The 17,091-nt window shown below is 43.4% G+C and overlaps 1 protein-coding gene and 1 pseudogene across 2 annotated transcripts in view; both read left to right on the top strand.

Annotated features, from left to right (window-relative positions):
• Positions 1–2,003: 2,003 nt before the first annotated feature.
• On the top strand, positions 2,004–5,452 carry LOC100945367 (annotated as a pseudogene). Its single transcript, XR_001161356.2, has one exon. The product of XR_001161356.2 is annotated as a nardilysin pseudogene (transcript).
• Positions 5,453–9,271: 3,819 nt separating this feature from the next.
• Positions 9,272–17,091, top strand: part of NCOR1 (nuclear receptor corepressor 1) — a 181,712-nt gene continuing 173,892 nt past the window's right edge. Inside the window, exon 1 of the mRNA XM_012805930.2 lies at positions 9,272–9,472. The gene's annotated coding sequence lies outside the window, so the exon portion shown is untranslated. The remainder of the gene's footprint in view (positions 9,473–17,091) is intronic.

Below are 17,091 nucleotides of genomic sequence, written 5' to 3'. Positions count from 1 at the left end.
AAAAAAAAAAAAAAAGAAACACAGAACTGATTGTTACCTCTCCATAAAATGTATTCAGTGATATCCTACTAAGATACAAATATATTAATAGGTATTTCAGTGGTTACATAAATTAGAAAAATGCTGGACAAAAATGTTTTTACTTCTCCTTTCCCCTTAAACTGGAGATCTAGTTAGAATGAATTATTTATTCAAGTCCAAGACTAACTGATGCCTTTACTCCTTTACTACTGCCTAGAATGACTTGTCCTACTTCCTCTATATCTATTCCTATTTTTAAAGCCCAGATAAAAAGAAAACCTATTTGGAGCTTAACTTAATCTAAAGCCCTGAAAAGGGAATTAATGTTTTTCTCCATTTTGGGTCCATTGTATTTTCTCCATCACATGATAATAGCTTTCTTAGATTCTACTACAAATTATTAGCTTCCTGTTTTTTATGTTTGAATGTTAAGTCAGGAGTGTGGGGAATGTTTAATCTATATATTTTTGAATGAACTCAAATTTTAAAAGTAATTTTAAAAAGCACAGTGAGAACAATTTACAATGGTAAGTTTGATTTAGAGGAAATGACAAATGCAACAAAAAAATAGCTGGGCTTTGTGGTGGGTCCGTGTAGTCCCAGCTACTGAGGAGGCTGAGGCAAAGGAATCACTTAAGCCTAAGAGTTTGAGGTTGCTGTGAGCTATGACACTAAGACACATTTTAATGATAAATATATGGGCACCATGGCTTATACCTCTAGTCCTAGACCCTTAGGAGGCCAGGTGACAGGATTACTTGGGGATAGTTTGAAAAACTATCTCTCCAAGAAAAGAGAAAAATTAGCATGGTGTGAGGGCACATACCTATAGTACCAGGTACTTGGGAGACAGGTCACTTGAACCCATGAGTCTGAGGTTGCAGTGAGCTATGATGACCAACACCACTGGACTCTAACTCAGGCAATAGAGCAAGAATTTTGTCTCAACAAACAAACAAACAAACAAACAAAAAACAAGGGCGGTTCCTGTGGCTCAGTGAGTAGGGCAGCAGCCCCATATATGGAGGGTGGTGGGTTCCAAACCAGCCCTGGCCAAACTGCAACAGAAAAAGAGCCAGGCGTTGTGGCTGGTGCCTGTGGTCCCAGCTACTCAGGAGGTTGAAGCAAGAGAATCGCCTAAGCCCAAGAGCTGGAGGTTGCTGTGAGCTGTGACGCCACAGCACTCCACCGAGGGCGACAAAGGAGACTCTGTCTCTAAAAAAAAAAAAAAAAATCAAGTGCCAAGTGCATGCTTTATTTTTTTTTAGAGACAAGAGTCTTACTTTGTCACCCTTGGTAGAGTGGTAGAGTGCTGTAGCATCACAGCTCACAGCAACTTCCAGCTCTTGGGCTTAGGCAATTCTCTTACCTCAGCCTCCTGAGTAGCTGGGACTACAAGAGCCTGCCACAAGGCTCGGCTATTTTTTTTGTTGCAGTTTGGCCAGGGCCAGGCTTGAACTTGCCACCCTTGGTATATGGGGCCAGCGCCCTACTCACTGAGCCACAGGTGCCGCCCAAATGCATGTTTTATATATTTATTTAAAAAATTGTGATTTCTGGTCCCAAATTTTCATGACCCTATTAAAAATGAGAAACTTATTAAAGGACACAATGCCCCTATATTTTACAAACAAAATCCAGGTTTCTCTTGCAGATCTTGAAACAAATTTACAATTTGACTTCCACAGTTGTATAAAATATAAATAAAGTTAAAAATGAAGAAAAAATAGAACTGTTACTTGCAGCTATTCTCAATAAATTGCCTTAACATGGCACAAAGTGCTTAGACCCAAACTCTCTAATACGAAGATGGTTTACTCACACTTGTAACAAAAGATTTTTTTGAGAAAAAATAATCAAGAAATTTATAAAATACCAGTTACTGCTATAGAGAGAGTAATACATTAAGACAGATACTATCATTGCTGCCAGTAAGAATATAAATTGGCGGAGACCGGATTGGGGGAGGGGTTCAGGCCTGTCTTCCCCAGCGGCTGCGGCAGCACCAGCGCCGGCCGCCACCGCCTCTGGAACGCGGCGGAGGAGGAGCGGCTGGAAGAGTAGGAGGAGGAGGAAGGAACAAGGCGAAGTCTACCTGCAGTTGCCCTGACGTGCAGCCCAATGGGCAGGATTTGGGCGAGAGCGGCCGGGTTGCCCGTCTAGGAGCAGATGAATCTGAGGACGAGCGACGGAGGAGGGGGTCTCTCAGTAATGCTGGAGACCCTGAGATCGTCAAGTCTCCCAGCGACCCCAAGCAATACCGATACATCAAATTACGGAATGGCTTGCAGGCACTTTTGATTTCAGACCTAACTAATATGGAAGGTAAAACAGGAAATGCAATAGATGATGAAGATGAGGAAGAAGAAGAAGAAGAAGAAGATGATGATGATGATGATGAAGATTCTGGAGCTGAAATAGAAGATGATGATGAAGAGGGTTTAGATGATGAAGATGAGTTTGATGATGATGATGATGAACATGATGATGATGATCTTGATACTGAGGATAATGAATTGGAAGAAATAGAAGAGAGAGCAGAAGCTAGAAAGAAAACCACTGAAAAACAGTCTGCAGCGGCTCTTTGTGTTGGAGTTGGGAGTTTTGCTGATCCAGATGACCTGCCTGGGCTGGCACACTTTTTGGAGCACATGGTATTCATGGGTAGTTTGAAATATCCAGATGAGAATGGGTTTGATGCCTTCCTGAAGAAACATGGGGGTAGTGATAATGCCTCAACTGATTGTGAACGCACAGTCTTTCAGTTTGATGTCCAGAGAAAATACTTCAAGGAAGCCCTGGATAGATGGGCCCAGTTCTTCATCCATCCACTAATGATCAGAGATGCAATTGACCGTGAAGTTGAAGCTGTTGATAGTGAATATCAACTCGCAGGACCTTCTGATGCAAACAGAAAGGAAATGTTATTTGGAAGCCTTGCTAGACCTGGACATCCTATGGGGAAATTTTTTTGGGGAAATGCTGAGACTCTCAAGCATGAGCCAAAAAAGAATAATATTGATACACATGCTAGATTGAGAGAATTCTGGATGCGATACTACTCTGCTCATTACATGACTTTAGTGGTTCAATCCAAAGAAACACTGGATACTTTAGAAAAGTGGGTGACTGAAATCTTCTCTCAGATACCAAACAATGGGTTACCCAAACCAAACTTCGGCCATTTAACGGATCCATTTGACACACCAGCATTTAACAAACTTTATAGAGTTGTTCTAATCAGAAAAATTCATGCTCTGACCATCACATGGGCACTTCCCCCTCAACAGCAACATTACAGAGTGAAGCCACTTCATTATATCTCCTGGCTGGTTGGACATGAAGGCAAAGGAAGCATTCTTTCTTACCTAAGAAAAAAATGCTGGGCTCTTGCACTGTTTGGTGGAAATGGTGAGACAGGATTTGAGCAAAATTCTACTTATTCAGTGTTCAGCATTTCTATTACCTTGACTGATGAGGGTTATGAACATTTCTATGAGGTTGCTTATACCGTCTTCCAGTATTTAAAAATGCTCCAGAAGCTAGGTCCAGAGAAAAGAATTTTTGAAGAGATTCAGAAAATTGAGGATAATGAATTTCATTACCAAGAACAGACAGATCCAGTTGAGTATGTGGAGAACATGTGTGAAAACATGCAACTGTATCCACTGCAGGACTTCCTCACAGGAGATCAGCTGCTTTTTGAATATAAGCCGGAAGTCATTGCTGAAGCCCTTAATCAACTAGTTCCTCAGAAAGCAAATCTTGTTCTACTGTCTGGTGCTAATGAGGGAAAATGTGACCTCAAGGAGAAATGGTTTGGGACTCAGTATAGTATTGAAGATGTTGATAACTCTTGGGCTGAACTATGGAAGAGTGATTTCGAATTAAATTCAGAACTTCATCTTCCAGCCGAAAACAAGTATATAGCCACCGACTTCACATTGAAGGCTTTTGATTGTCCTGAAACAGAATACCCTGTTAAAATTGTGAATACTCCACAAGGTTGCCTGTGGTATAAGAAAGACAACAAATTCAAGATCCCCAAAGCATATATACGTTTCCATCTAATTTCACCTTTGATACAGAAGTCTGCAGCAAATGTGGTTCTCTTTGATATTTTTGTCAATATCCTTACCCATAACCTCGCGGAACCAGCTTATGAAGCAGATGTGGCTCAGCTGGAGTATAAACTGGTAGCTGGTGAACATGGTTTAATTATTCGAGTGAAAGGATTCAACCACAAACTACCTCTACTCTTTCAGCTTATTATTGACTATTTAGCTGAGTTCAGCTCTACACCAGCTGTCTTTACCATGATAACTGAGCAGTTGAAGAAGACCTACTTTAACATCCTCATCAAGCCCGAGACTCTGGCCAAAGATGTGCGGCTTTTAATCCTGGAATATGCCCGTTGGTCGATGATTGACAAGTACCGGGCTTTGATGGATGGCCTTTCCCTTGAGTCTCTGCTGAGCTTTGTTAAAGAGTTCAAATCCCAGCTCTTTGTTGAGGGCCTGGTACAAGGGAATGTCACAAGCACAGAATCTATGGATTTCCTCAGATATGTTGTTGATAAGCTGAAATTCATGCCTCTGGAACAGGAGATGCCTGTGCAGTTCCAGGTGGTAGAGCTGCCCAGTGGCCACCACCTGTGCAAAGTGAAAGCTCTGAACAAGGGTGATGCCAACTCTGAAGTCACTGTGTACTACCAGTCAGGTACGAGGAGTCTGAGAGAATACACTCTTATGGAGCTGCTTGTGATGCACATGGAGGAGCCTTGTTTTGACTTCCTTCGAACCAAACAGACTCTTGGGTACCATGTATACCCTACCTGTAGGAACACATCTGGGATTCTAGGATTCTCTGTCACCGTGGGAACACAGGCAACCAAGTACAACTCTGAAGTTGTTGATAAGAAGATAGAAGAGTTTCTTTCTAGCTTTGAAGAGAAGATTGAGAACCTCACTGAAGATGCATTCAACACCCAGGTCACAGCTCTCATCAAGCTGAAGGAGTGTGAGGACACCCACCTTGGGGAGGAGGTGGATAGGAACTGGAACGAAGTGGTGACACAGCAGTATCTCTTTGATCGTCTTGCTCATGAGATTGAAGCACTGAAGTCATTCTCAAAATCAGACCTGGTCAACTGGTTCAAGGACCATAGAGGACCAGGGAGTAAAATGCTCAGCGTTCATGTTGTTGGATACGGGAAGTACGAGCTGGAAGAAGACAGCACCCCTTCTGGTGAAGATTCAAATTCTTCTTGTGAAGTGATGCAGCTAACCTACCTGCCAACCTCTCCTGTGCTGGCAGATTCCGTCATCCCCATTACTGATATCAGGGCTTTCACAGCAACACTCAACCTTCTCCCCTACCACAAAATAGTCAAATAAACTGCAGTCTCATTGGCCTGAAGCAACGTGTATTTAAAAACGTGTTTGTAATTTATGGAGTGACACTACTATTGCCTTGGGGCTTCCACTGAATTTTGCACTGGCATCACTGAATTTGACTGACTTTTTATCCTTTCTCTATTGAAACTAACAAACCCAGGGTTACTATAGCAGCTAGCAAAGAGAAAATTAGCTGGGTGGGCCAAGCGTGACCAAAAAGCTTGTGACAGCAATTTGGGAATCCCTGGCCTGTGTCCTCCAGACTGAGAGTATAGGTTTTGAAAGCCCCCATGTAATCATTGTGTGATTAATAACGAAATGCTAGAGTGTTAGTACCTGAATGCTAGGTACTAATACCTGTTTTTGATTTTTTAAAATGTATTTTTAAATAAAGATAGTTCTGTATTTCCCTTCAAAAAAAAAAAAAAGAATATAAATTGGCATGTTTTGGGGAATGTGATTTTCATGCAAAGCCTTAATACAGCAAATTGTATAAATTAATCCTAATGAAATATTATGAAATAAAGATTTTTTTTTTTGTAATAGAGATACAGTATTTAAAAAGCCCTAAGTATATATATGATGAAGGTAGACTAAATTAAGTTTTATTTATTTTTTCTGAGACTGAAAGCTGTCACCCTGGGTAGAGTGCCGTGGTAGCTCACAGCAATCCCAAACTCCTGGGTCCAAGTGATTCTCTTGCCTCAGCCTCCCAAGTAGCTGGGAATACTGGCGTCTGCCACAACACCCAGCTATTTTTTGGCCCAGGCTGGATTTGAACCTGTCAGCTCCAGTGTATGTGGCTGGCACCCTAGCCACCTGAGCTACAGGTGCCGAGCCTAAATTAAGTTTTATCTTGATGAAACCTTTTTAAAAAACTTTTTGAGAGTCTTGCTCTATTAACCAGGCTAGAGTGCTGTGGCATCAGACTAGATCACAGCAACCTCAAACTCCTGGGTTCAAGGATCCTCCTACTTTAGCCTACTAAGTAGCTGAGACTACTCAGGCCTAGGCCACCAGGCACGGCTAATTTTCCTATTTTTAGTAGTGCAGGGCTTGCTTCTTTCTCAGGTTGGTTTACAGTTCCTGAGCTCAAGGGATCCTCCAGCCGGGGCCTTCTAGAGTGCTAGGATCACAAGCATGAGCCACCACTTTGGAACTTGATGAAACCATTTAAAAAGGCTGTGTATTGAGCTCTTATTAACATGAGTATTATTCAAGTTTCATGAAGACACAGTCCTCATCTAGCTTGTCTTCAGGCTTGTATCCCTAGGGCACAGATGAGGCCTAGCACATAAATGTTTAATAAATATTGGTAAATGAATATAAATATGTTAAATGAAACAAATATAAAATTGTATGTGATTTCTGTGAAAAATGTGTATAGAAAAAAAGTTGGAAGCATACACAACCAAGTAAGAAAAAAGGCCATGGGGGAGGCGGGCGGTGCCTGTAGCTCAATGGTAGGGCACCGGCCCCATATGCCAAGGATGGCGGTTCCAACCCAGCTCTGGGCAAACTGCAAACAATAAAATAGCTGGGCGTTGTGGCGGGTGCCTGTTGTCCCAGCTACTCCGGAGAGTCGCTTAAGCCCAAGAGCTGGAGGTTGCTGTGAGCAGTGATGCAACAGCACTCTTCCGAGGGGGATAAAGTGAGAGATTCTGTCTCCAAAAAAAAAAAAGAAAGAAAAGAGGCCACGGGTAATTTTAAAAAAGGGCTTTATTGAGGTATAATTTGACATACTGTAAAACTCACCCACATATTTGTACAGTTCAGTTCATTTATACGGCTCTAAGATTATCCAATCATACAGTATAATGGTAAATAATTCGTTTTTTCATTTGATATTCTGCATTATAAGGAAAAATCTATTCTTTGAAACTTTCACCCACAGTCGACCGGTGATGAACTCTAAAATACCTACAAAATTACTTTCCAATCTTCCGAGTTTACATCTTCAAATTGATACAAGCATCTCTTTAGGAAAACTGGATTTTGAAATTATCGGGGAGGTCCTTTTCCTATTATTAGTGATACTTCAAGGTTAGAGCAGGCAGGATACAGCATAGATTTGTTTGGTGTGCTAAAAGTAAGATCATTTTTCTTGATCCTTCCGTAAATAAAGGTTCCAAAGAATAACTAGGCATAGTTCCCAACGGAAATGCAGGTACTGAAGGGAACCAGTCGCGAGCAACTGCTTTTTAATCCTCAAGCTTGCGAGTGGTAAGCAGCGTAGGCGAGCTGCAGACGTCCCCCAACCCACCTGGGAAGCCAGCCGCTCCAGCCGCTCCAGTCTGTGAGCGGTCCAGAAAAAGGACCTCTGGAGTATTCACCTTGCTCTCTACAACACAAAACCCAGCGAGAGGTTCACTGACACCGATTAGCACCTAAATTCTCTTCACAGCCCCGGGTTCCTGTGCCCCGCCTACGGTCTCCTCCTACCTGCAGAGGAAGCAAAGCCGCGACCCTTGGTACCTTAGGTGGGCCAAGCCTAGCGTTGTGGGAGCAAAGAACAAGGCTTCATAGCCAAGGCCTGCGATCACCAGGAGGGTTCAGCCTCCAGCTTCCACTAAACCTGTTTGCTTCTGACTAGTTATTCGTTCCGGGGTGTCTCAAACCCCAAACCCAAGCGTAGACTGCCGCTACCGCCCAGAAAAGAACTACCACGTCCATCCCGGGTAAGCTGTACTGCGCTTGCGCAGTCGGAAAGGCTGCAACTGACCCTAATTCCGGCGGGAAAACTGCACCCGCTAAATTTGGGTTCCGTTTTTAAAATCCGTCCCGCCGACACTTTCCGGAGGGTTGAAGCTTTAGAAGTAGGTTTTCTCTTGTGGTTGAACACAGAAGCCCATCAACAATTCTTTATCCAGCTCTCTCCCGTTTTTGAATCATTGAAGTGTTGTGCCTGCGTCGTTGCAGAGCTTATCCGAGCACCATGTCCAGTTTTCTTAGTCCTTCCTTACAGTGCAATAGGTTTAAATAGAAGCGTTTTAAAATAGGCTCTCAATTCTTTTAGGAAGAGTTCCTCTTCTTCATCTGATCACTTTGTAAGTAATTTCTTAAAAACCTGCGACTTTCTTAAAATTATACGGTTAGCCCGTTATCCACATGAAACAGCCAGATACACCAACTATGTTTTTCCTTCTCAATTTTGGGATGTGCAGTGGTGACTGTCCAAAAAGTATGCGGTTACAAAGAACTGTCTAGTCATTTCAATAGAAGAGTAAGGCCGAGAGTGCACTTCGTAGAAGCCAGGGCTACACGCTCCAATTGCGAGTTACTTTAGGCTGGGGAGCCGCGCCGCATTTCAGTGAGGTCTTGGTGCGAATTGCAGCCGGAGCCAGGGAAGGTATCTGGGCTGGGTCGAGCACCCCTCTGGCTCCCAGCCCCGTGTGGACCGGGATTCCCTCCACGTAGCCCCGGCCGCAGGCCCCTGCCGTCCCGCCGCGCCGCGAAGGGGTCGCAGGGCCCGAGGCTCGGCCTGGCGCTCATCCCTTTCCCACGGCCGGAGGAGGCCCCGAGGCGCAGGAGCGGCCGCTCGCGGTGCGCACCGGCCCGGGTGCGCGATGGCAGCCGCGCCGGGTCGGGCTGGGCGCACTGATGCCCGGGCCACTCTCCTTCTCTGAAAGTTGAGTGGAGGCGAACTCTGAGATGACCTACAACATTACTTTACAATTTCCCGGGTTTACTTCTTCATTTTGACACATGCATGAGAGGGGATTGCCGCCGCCCGGCCGAGGGGACCCCTGGGAACCCGGCCCAGGTAGGAGCGGCGCTCGGCCAGCGGAGGGAGTCGGTCTCCCAGCCCTCCGGAAGGAGGAGGAGCCGGCGCCGGAGCCGCCTCAGCCGCGGCCGCCGGGGCTGGGGGGAGGGAGAGGGGTTGAGTCAAGATGGCGGCTAAGGTGGCGAAGCAGCAGCAGCGACGGCGTCCGCGGCAGGAGTGAGTGCCCAGCTTGCCGCGCCGACCGAGGTCCGGGTGTGGGGCCGCGCGCCGGCACCGCGTCCTGCCCCTCAGGCCCGGGGGCGCGTCGGCTCCCGCGCTCCGCCAGCTCCTGGTGAGTAGGCCCCGCCGCCTGCAGCCCCGGCCTCCGGGGCCCTGCTCGTCCCAGGGCTCTCTGGGTTCCTGCCGCGGGGACGGCTTCTCAGCCGGGCGAGAGGGCGCCGTAGGCCCAGCGAAGGCGCGACGGGTCGTAGCCGCCCGTCCTCTGCTCTGGGCCGCCCGGGGGCCTGTCGGGCGCGGCGGGGAGCCCGGGCCCCAGAGTGGAGGCTGACGGAGTTTGGAGGAAGAATGGGCTGCGGCCGGGCCGGGGCCGCCCCGGGGTGTCCTGTGCGGAGCCTGCGGGGCCGGCGAGCGACACTGGGAGGCCTTGGGTCCTCGGCTGCGGCCGCGCGGGTGGCCAGCCTGGGCTCGCCGTGAGGCGGAGTCGGTGCCCGACCTGGGAGGGTGGAAGCAGCTAGAGAGGGTGACAGCGATGGACAAGTGCGTGGAGGGCAAAGTAGTTGACCTTTCTAACCAGACCCCGTGTGATGGCGAAGGGTGGGCAGTGGTGGAGAGGGCCAAGATCCACACCCTGTCCCTTCCGCCGCTCATTGTTGGTGTGTGAAGTCGGTGAGTGCACTTCTTTTTGGGTAAGGAGGGATTTGAGAAACTGTGGTTGAGAAATTGGTCTTAATGGAGAGGAGATGGGCTTCTTCGAATAAAGTGGATCAGGAATAGTCATGTATTAAAGGAGTGAGTGGGAATAAGTAATGTTTATAAAAAGTCATTTGCTCAAAAAGTGTCACTTTTCTTTCCGTGATAGTTGCATGCCTGGGTTCCTGTGCCACAGAAGAGTTAACCGTGGAGAGTAGTGGTATGGGTAATTCTAATCTTTGGGATTAGTATATTCACTTGCATCAGATTTGCTTCCCTAATTATATCCTAATTATATCGAAATTTACATTCCTTGTGTGCACCCTGGTGAGGAAATGATGGGAGGCAGAACATGGCAACGTGCAAAGAACAACAGGCCTAGGATTTAAGAGATTCATTCATTGGTTCAACATATCTTGATCAGTAGCTGCTGATGCTCGGTCTCATCAAGGTCTTATGGATAACTAAGGAGTTGATGGCATTATTTAATTATTAATAGCTCTTTGAATATGTTTTTGTGTACCCTTTCATAAAGATTTTTATTGGATGAACCAACTTGTACTTGGCTCCAGAACAGACCAATTTTAGAATCTTATTTAGACATGAGTAAAAATTACAGGGGAAAGAACCACTCTCCTACTAGAGGGATCTTGCATCTCGTTTTCTCATTCTGATAATATATAGTGGAAGTTTACTTTAATATTTATGGCGCCCAGTTGCTTTTCCTTGCTATAAGTACACCTGTTTTTTTTTTAAGAGACAGAGTCTCACTTTGTCCTCTCGGTAGAGTGCTGTGGGGTCACAGCTCACAGCAACCTCCAGCTCTTGGGCTTAGGGGATTCTCTTGCTTCAGCCTCCCGAGTAGCTGGGACCACACGCACCCGCCACAACACCTGGCTCTTTTTGTGTTGCAGTTTGGCCTTGCCGGGTTCAAACCCACCACCCTCAGTTATGTGGGGCCGGCCCCCTACTCACCAAGCCACATGCGCTGCCCTAAGCACACCTGTTAATGGAAATCAAAGCTTACATATATATCTACATATACAGAAAGAATATACTAGGAAGTGATCGCTTGCAGTACCAAAATACTCTTTCCTTTTACAAAAGGCCTGCCATATGTTGAATTACTCCCCCAGAGAAAATTTAATACAGGGAGTCTTGATTTTGGTAACTTAACTGTGTGATGATTTAGAACTGAGCAACCTTTCTGTACACTTCAGATTTCCTCATCTGTATCATTAGGGGAAGCGTTTGCTCTACAACAACAGGGTTGGCTGTTGTGAACCTAAATGGAATTAATAGTTTTGAAATTGCTTTAAACAGATGAAAGGATTTTATGTTTCTGTGATGTAGTAACATGTCTCTTTTCTCTCCTGGTAATGCTTTTTCTGCCCATCTCTCACAGTGCTTAACACTTGCTACCTTGTATTTTTGTTAGTATTTTATCTCATCTTGAGAGCAAGATACTTCTCTGATTTTATCTTTATGTTTAAGGCATGTGGTGGGAGTGTGTGTATGTTTGTGGGATATTGACGGTGCAAATTTTTGTGGAATGAACAAAATAGGATTCTAATCAGAAAAACATATTTCTGTTACTTATCAGAGTATACCTGTTATCTGCTGTGACACATCTAAAGTTGTGATTCTCTCCAGGGCCTCTAGAGCAGTGGTTCTCAACCTTCCTAATGTCTCCTAATGCTGAGACCCTTTAATACAGTTCCTCATGTTGTGGTGACCCCCAACCATAAAATTATTTTCGTTTTTACTTCATAACTAATTTTGCTACTGTTAGAAATCATAATGTAAATATCTGATATGCAAGATGTATTTTCATTGTTACAAAAGGGTCGTGACTCACAGGTTGAGAACCGCTGCTGTAGACGATTATATATATATTTCTTTTTTTTTCCTTTTTGAGACAGAGTTTCACTATGTCACCCTTGATAGAGTGCTGTAGCATCACAGCTCACAGCAACCTCTAACTCTTGCACATAAGCGATTCTCTTGCCTTCACCTCCCAAGTAGCTGGGACTGTAGGCGCCTGCCACAACGCCTGACTATTTTTTGTTGTAGTTGTCATTGTTCTTTTAGCTGGCTGGGGCCAGGTTTGAACTTTGGTGTATACGGCTGGTGCTGAGCCGAGGATTATATATTTTTAACCAGATGTCTTGGTGAATTTAAAAAAGAGTAAAACTTAAGTGTTTATCCTGTTTTTTAAACCTTTTAAAAAGCATGAAATGCTGAGAATTAACTTATTTTTTTAAATTTAATTGAGTAAAAGCTTGTCCCAAGTTTAGGTGAGTTTATTCAAATTGTTTAAAACATTTAAAGAAATTTTGTGAAGTGGTGAGATTGTCTTGACTTTGCTCTCTGGTACACAAAGAAAAGGCCTTTGGATAGATCTGGGATTGGTTGATGTAGGTGAATGCTAGGCTGTTTGATACTGAGGTTTTTTTTGGTGTTTGTTTTTGTAAGTCAGTTTTAACTGTATTCTGTGATTTTCTTATTTATTCTACTTCATAACTAATTTTGCTACTGTTAGGAATCATAATGTAAATATTTGATATGCAGGATGTATTTTCATTGTTACAAAGGGGTCGTGACCCACAAGTTGAGAACCGTTGCTCTAGAGGATTTTATATATGTATATACATATATATATTTCTTTTCTTTTCTTTTCTTTTTTTTTTTTTTTTGAGAAAGAGCCTCATATTATTGCCCATGATCGCCGTGGCATTATAGCTCACAGCAACCTCCAATTCCTTGGCTTAGCGATTTCTCTTGCCTTAGCCTCCCAAGTAGCTAGGACTACAGGTGCTGGCCACAATGCCTGGCTATTTTTTGGTAGCAGTTTGGCTGGGGCCAGGTTCAAACCCACAACCCTAGCATATAGGGATGGTGCTGTACCCACTGAGCCACAGGTCCTGCCCATATTCTGTGATTTTAGTTGTAAATTTAAATTCTTATTGATTTCTAAGGATGATAGATCTCGTGCATATTTAGTTAACTTCCATCTCTTATTTGATTGCACACACTGGATTTTACTAGAATATGATCAAAAGCAAGTAGTAAAGGTTGATTAGAATTTATTATGTACAGCTTCATTTGTAGGAGAGAGATTTCGTATATTTTTTTCATGAACTAGTTCAACCAGTATGAAGCGCCCTTTTTTGTTCAGTGCACATTACTAAATGGCAGACAGGAATAAAGCATAGTCTGGCAGATAAATTACATGCACAGATAACTAACTCTGTAGATTGTCTCGTATTTTGGCCTTTTTATGTTTGATGATGCAGAAAAGTTAAGGAAACGTTTCTTTCTCTGAAAGGATTTTTTAGGAGTATTGAAAAAATAGGAAAAGCTTCTGTAATGTAGCAATAACTGTATGTGGAGCATCTGTTTTTTATTTTGGTATTTTTTATGGTAGTATTTTTCCTTGAACATTTATACTGTTCTACCATTTTTTTCTATACCCGAAGCTTATGTGGTCAAAATATTACTTGGATATAACTTACTTTTTTTTTTTTAAAGACAGAGTCTCAGGCTGTCACCCTTGGTAGAGTGCTGTTGTGTCACAGCTCACAGCAACCTCAAACTCTTGGGCTTAAGCGATTCTCTTGCCTCCGCCTCCTGAGTAGCTGGGACTACAGGCGCCAGCCACAAAGCCCAGCTATTTTTTGTTGTTGTTGTTGCAGTTGTCATTGTTGGTTTTAGCTGGCGTAGGCCGGATTTGAACCTGCCAGCCTCATTGTATGTGGCCAGCACCATAACTACTGTGCCATGGGCGCTGAGCCAGATATAACTTACTTTTATTTTTTCCACTTTGCATTTGAAAGTCTGAGAATGTTTCTGCAGAGTCCTTCAGACAGTTTTCTTCCTCCATGTATGCTGCTGTTACTTTTATTTAGAAGTGATCTCAAAAATAAACTGAGTTGGTTAAAATAAAATACTAATAACTTATAGAATGCAGAATCATTTAGGTTATCTAGGCCTACTTTTTATTACTTTTGAATTGAAGGTCATAAAAGTTAAATGCTCCTACACCTGAGTTGTTGCAATTGGGCAGTAGCAGAATTGAATTTTTCTGACATGCAGTATAGAGTTCATTCCATTATGCTGTATTATATACAGAATCATCAGTATGATAATTGACACTTAAAAAAAGTGAAGATAATAGGAAATGAGAGATCGCTTGGATATTCAGCTTAGGTATTGAATTTAAGATACTTCTTTTTTTTCCTTTTTTTTGAGATAGAGTCTCACTATGTTGCCCTCAGTAGAGTGCTGTCTGTGGTGTTACAGCTCACAGCAACCTTAAACTCTTGAGCTTAAGAGATTCTCTTGCGTCAGCCTCCCAGGTAGCTGGGACTACAGTTTCCTGCCACAATACTGGACCATTTTTTTGTTGCAGTTGTTTAACTGGCCCGGGATGGGTTCGAACCCACCGCTGTTGGTATATGCGGCTGGTGCCCTACCCACTGAGCCACAGGCACCGCCCAGGTTCATTTTTTTTTTTTTTTTTGAGACAGTCTCAAGCTGTTCCCCTGGGTAGAGTGCCATGGCATCACAGCTCACAGCAACCTCCAACTCCTGGGCTCAAGCGAGTCTCCTGCCTCCACCTCCCAAGTAGCTGGGACCACAGGCGCCCGCCACAACACCCAGCTATTTTTTGGTTGCAGCCGTCATTGTTGTTTGGCGGGTCTGGGCTGGGGATTCGAACCCGCCACCTTAGGTGTATGTGGCTGGTGCCTTAGCTGGTTGAGCTATAGGCGCTGAGCCCAGGCTCATTTTTTTTTTTTTATTGAGACACAGTTTCACTTTGTTGCCCTTGGTAGAGTGCTATAGCATTACACAGCTCATAGCAACCTCAAACTCTTGGCCTCAAGCAATTCTCTTGCCTCAGCCTCCTGAGTAGTTGGGACTATAGGCGCCCACCACAACGCCCAGCTTATTTTTTTGTTTTAGCAGGCTTGAGCTGGGTTCTAACCCTCCAGCCCAGGTGCATGTGGCGGACGCCTTACCCACTGAGCTATGAATTCCGCCTGAAAAGCTTAGTTGTAATATTAGTTTTCTCTAGGTAGTCATGCCATAAAATCAATCAATCAATCAATTAATTTTGAGACAGAGTCTCACTATGTTGCCCTCTGTAGAGTGCATCCCAGCCCACAGTAACTTCAAACTCTTGGGCTCAAGAGATTCTCTTGCCTCAGCCTCCAAGTGGCTGGGACTACAGGCACCCACTGCAATACTGGGCTGTGTTTTGTTGCAGTTGTCATGGTTGTTTAAGCTGGCCCAGGCCGGGGTTTGAACCTACCAGCCTCAGTGTATGTGGCTGGTGCTGTAACCATTGTGCTATGGGCACCGAGCCCATACAATTTATTTTAAAGGAAAAAGCATATTCTTTTTAAACTGATAAATCACATAAATACTAAAGCATAGGATATTTCTTTATTATACTTGGTCTGTTAAATAATATGCCTATTTTGTGTTGGTATTAAGAAGATTTGTTTTTCTTATACTGTACTCTTTTCTAAATGCTCTTTTCCTGCCTTCCTGTTCCAAACTCTACTACATCTAATTACTACCTGTTTTTGAAGAATTTGATCACGTATTACTTCTAGGAAGTTTCCTTCTTATTCCTTCTCCAAAGTGTATTTTTTTTTTTTTTTTGGAAATTCTTTTTTTTTAGAGACAAAGTCTCACTTTTTCACCCTCAGCACTGTGTGCTGTGGAGTCACAGCTCACATCAACCTCTAGCTCCTGGGCTTAAGCGATTCTCTTGCCTCAGCCTCCCAAGTAGCTGGGACCACAGTCGCTCGCCACAACAACGCCTGGCTATCCCCAGTATATGGAGCCGGCGCCCCACCCACTGAGCCACAGCACCACCCTGTTTTGGAAATTCGTGATGTTTGACCTGTGCCTTTATTATAACATCATAGTTATTTATAATTTTTTTTTTTTTTTGAGACAGAGCCTCAAGCTTTCGTGATGTTTGACCTGTGCCTTTATTATAACATCATAGTTATTTATAATTTTTTTTTTTTTTTGAGACAGAGCCTCAAGCTGTTGCCCTGGGTAGAGTGCCATGGCATCACAGCTCACAGCAACCTCCAACTCCTGGACTCAAGCGATTTTCCTGCGTCTGCTTCCCAAGTATTTGGGACTACAGGTGCTTGCCACAACACCTAGCTATTTTTTGTTGCAGTTGTCATTATTGTTTAGCTGACCTGGGTCGGGTTTGAACCCACCAGCCTGGGTGTTATGTGGCTGGCTCCATAACCACTGTGCTATGGGCACCGAGCCAAGGCATTTCTTTTAAAAAATATATCTGTTTACTGGGATTTTGGGGAGGAAGAGAAAATAATAATGGAATTGATTCATTCCAGATAACATTTATAGTTCCAGGTAATGATCGAATATGAGAATGTTAATTTATATATGCAGGGAATTTTGGATTAATTTTAGTCCTTGTGAATTAGTAATATGGAATGTTGGTTGATAGGGTTATAATAGAATTTGGGAATCCCTTTGACTAATATTATGTCAAAAATTAAATCTGTGAGTGGATTAGTCAAGAGTAAAATAAAAGTAAAGATTACAAATATTTTAATTTCTTTTTCCTCTTATGCTGTACTTGAGGAATACAGTTTGGGTTGTTTGGCTGTTTTAATTCTTTGTTATATGTGGATAACTTATTAAACTTGAATATATTGAGGTTACATTTTTTCTAGGAAAATTTGACTCAGAGTTGTTATGAGGGTCACCTTTGTGGTTCTAGATTATCTTCCCCCTGTGCATTTGTGACTGACAACTCTGCTTGATGTCATTGCTTTCATACTCAGTTCAGATTGTCTTTAGAGACTTTCAGCTTTCCATTACTTTTGATTTAAGTTCTTTAAATTCATTTTTGAATCACAATAATTTTTATTAATATGTATTTGGAATTAAAAACTTGTTATCAGGGTGTTATTACCTAAAATATTTAAAATGAAAACAGCTGATGTAGGAGTATATCCTCTGTGCTGTGGTTCTGGGAGGAGA

This window comes from Otolemur garnettii, unplaced genomic scaffold (assembly GCF_000181295.1).
Source record: "Otolemur garnettii isolate 467f Iridium unplaced genomic scaffold, OtoGar3 scaffold00046, whole genome shotgun sequence".
In the NCBI taxonomy this organism is placed as follows: domain Eukaryota; kingdom Metazoa; phylum Chordata; class Mammalia; order Primates; family Galagidae; genus Otolemur; species Otolemur garnettii.
The sequence above is the reverse complement of the archived record's forward strand: the minus strand, read 5'-3'. Positions and strand labels throughout refer to the sequence as shown.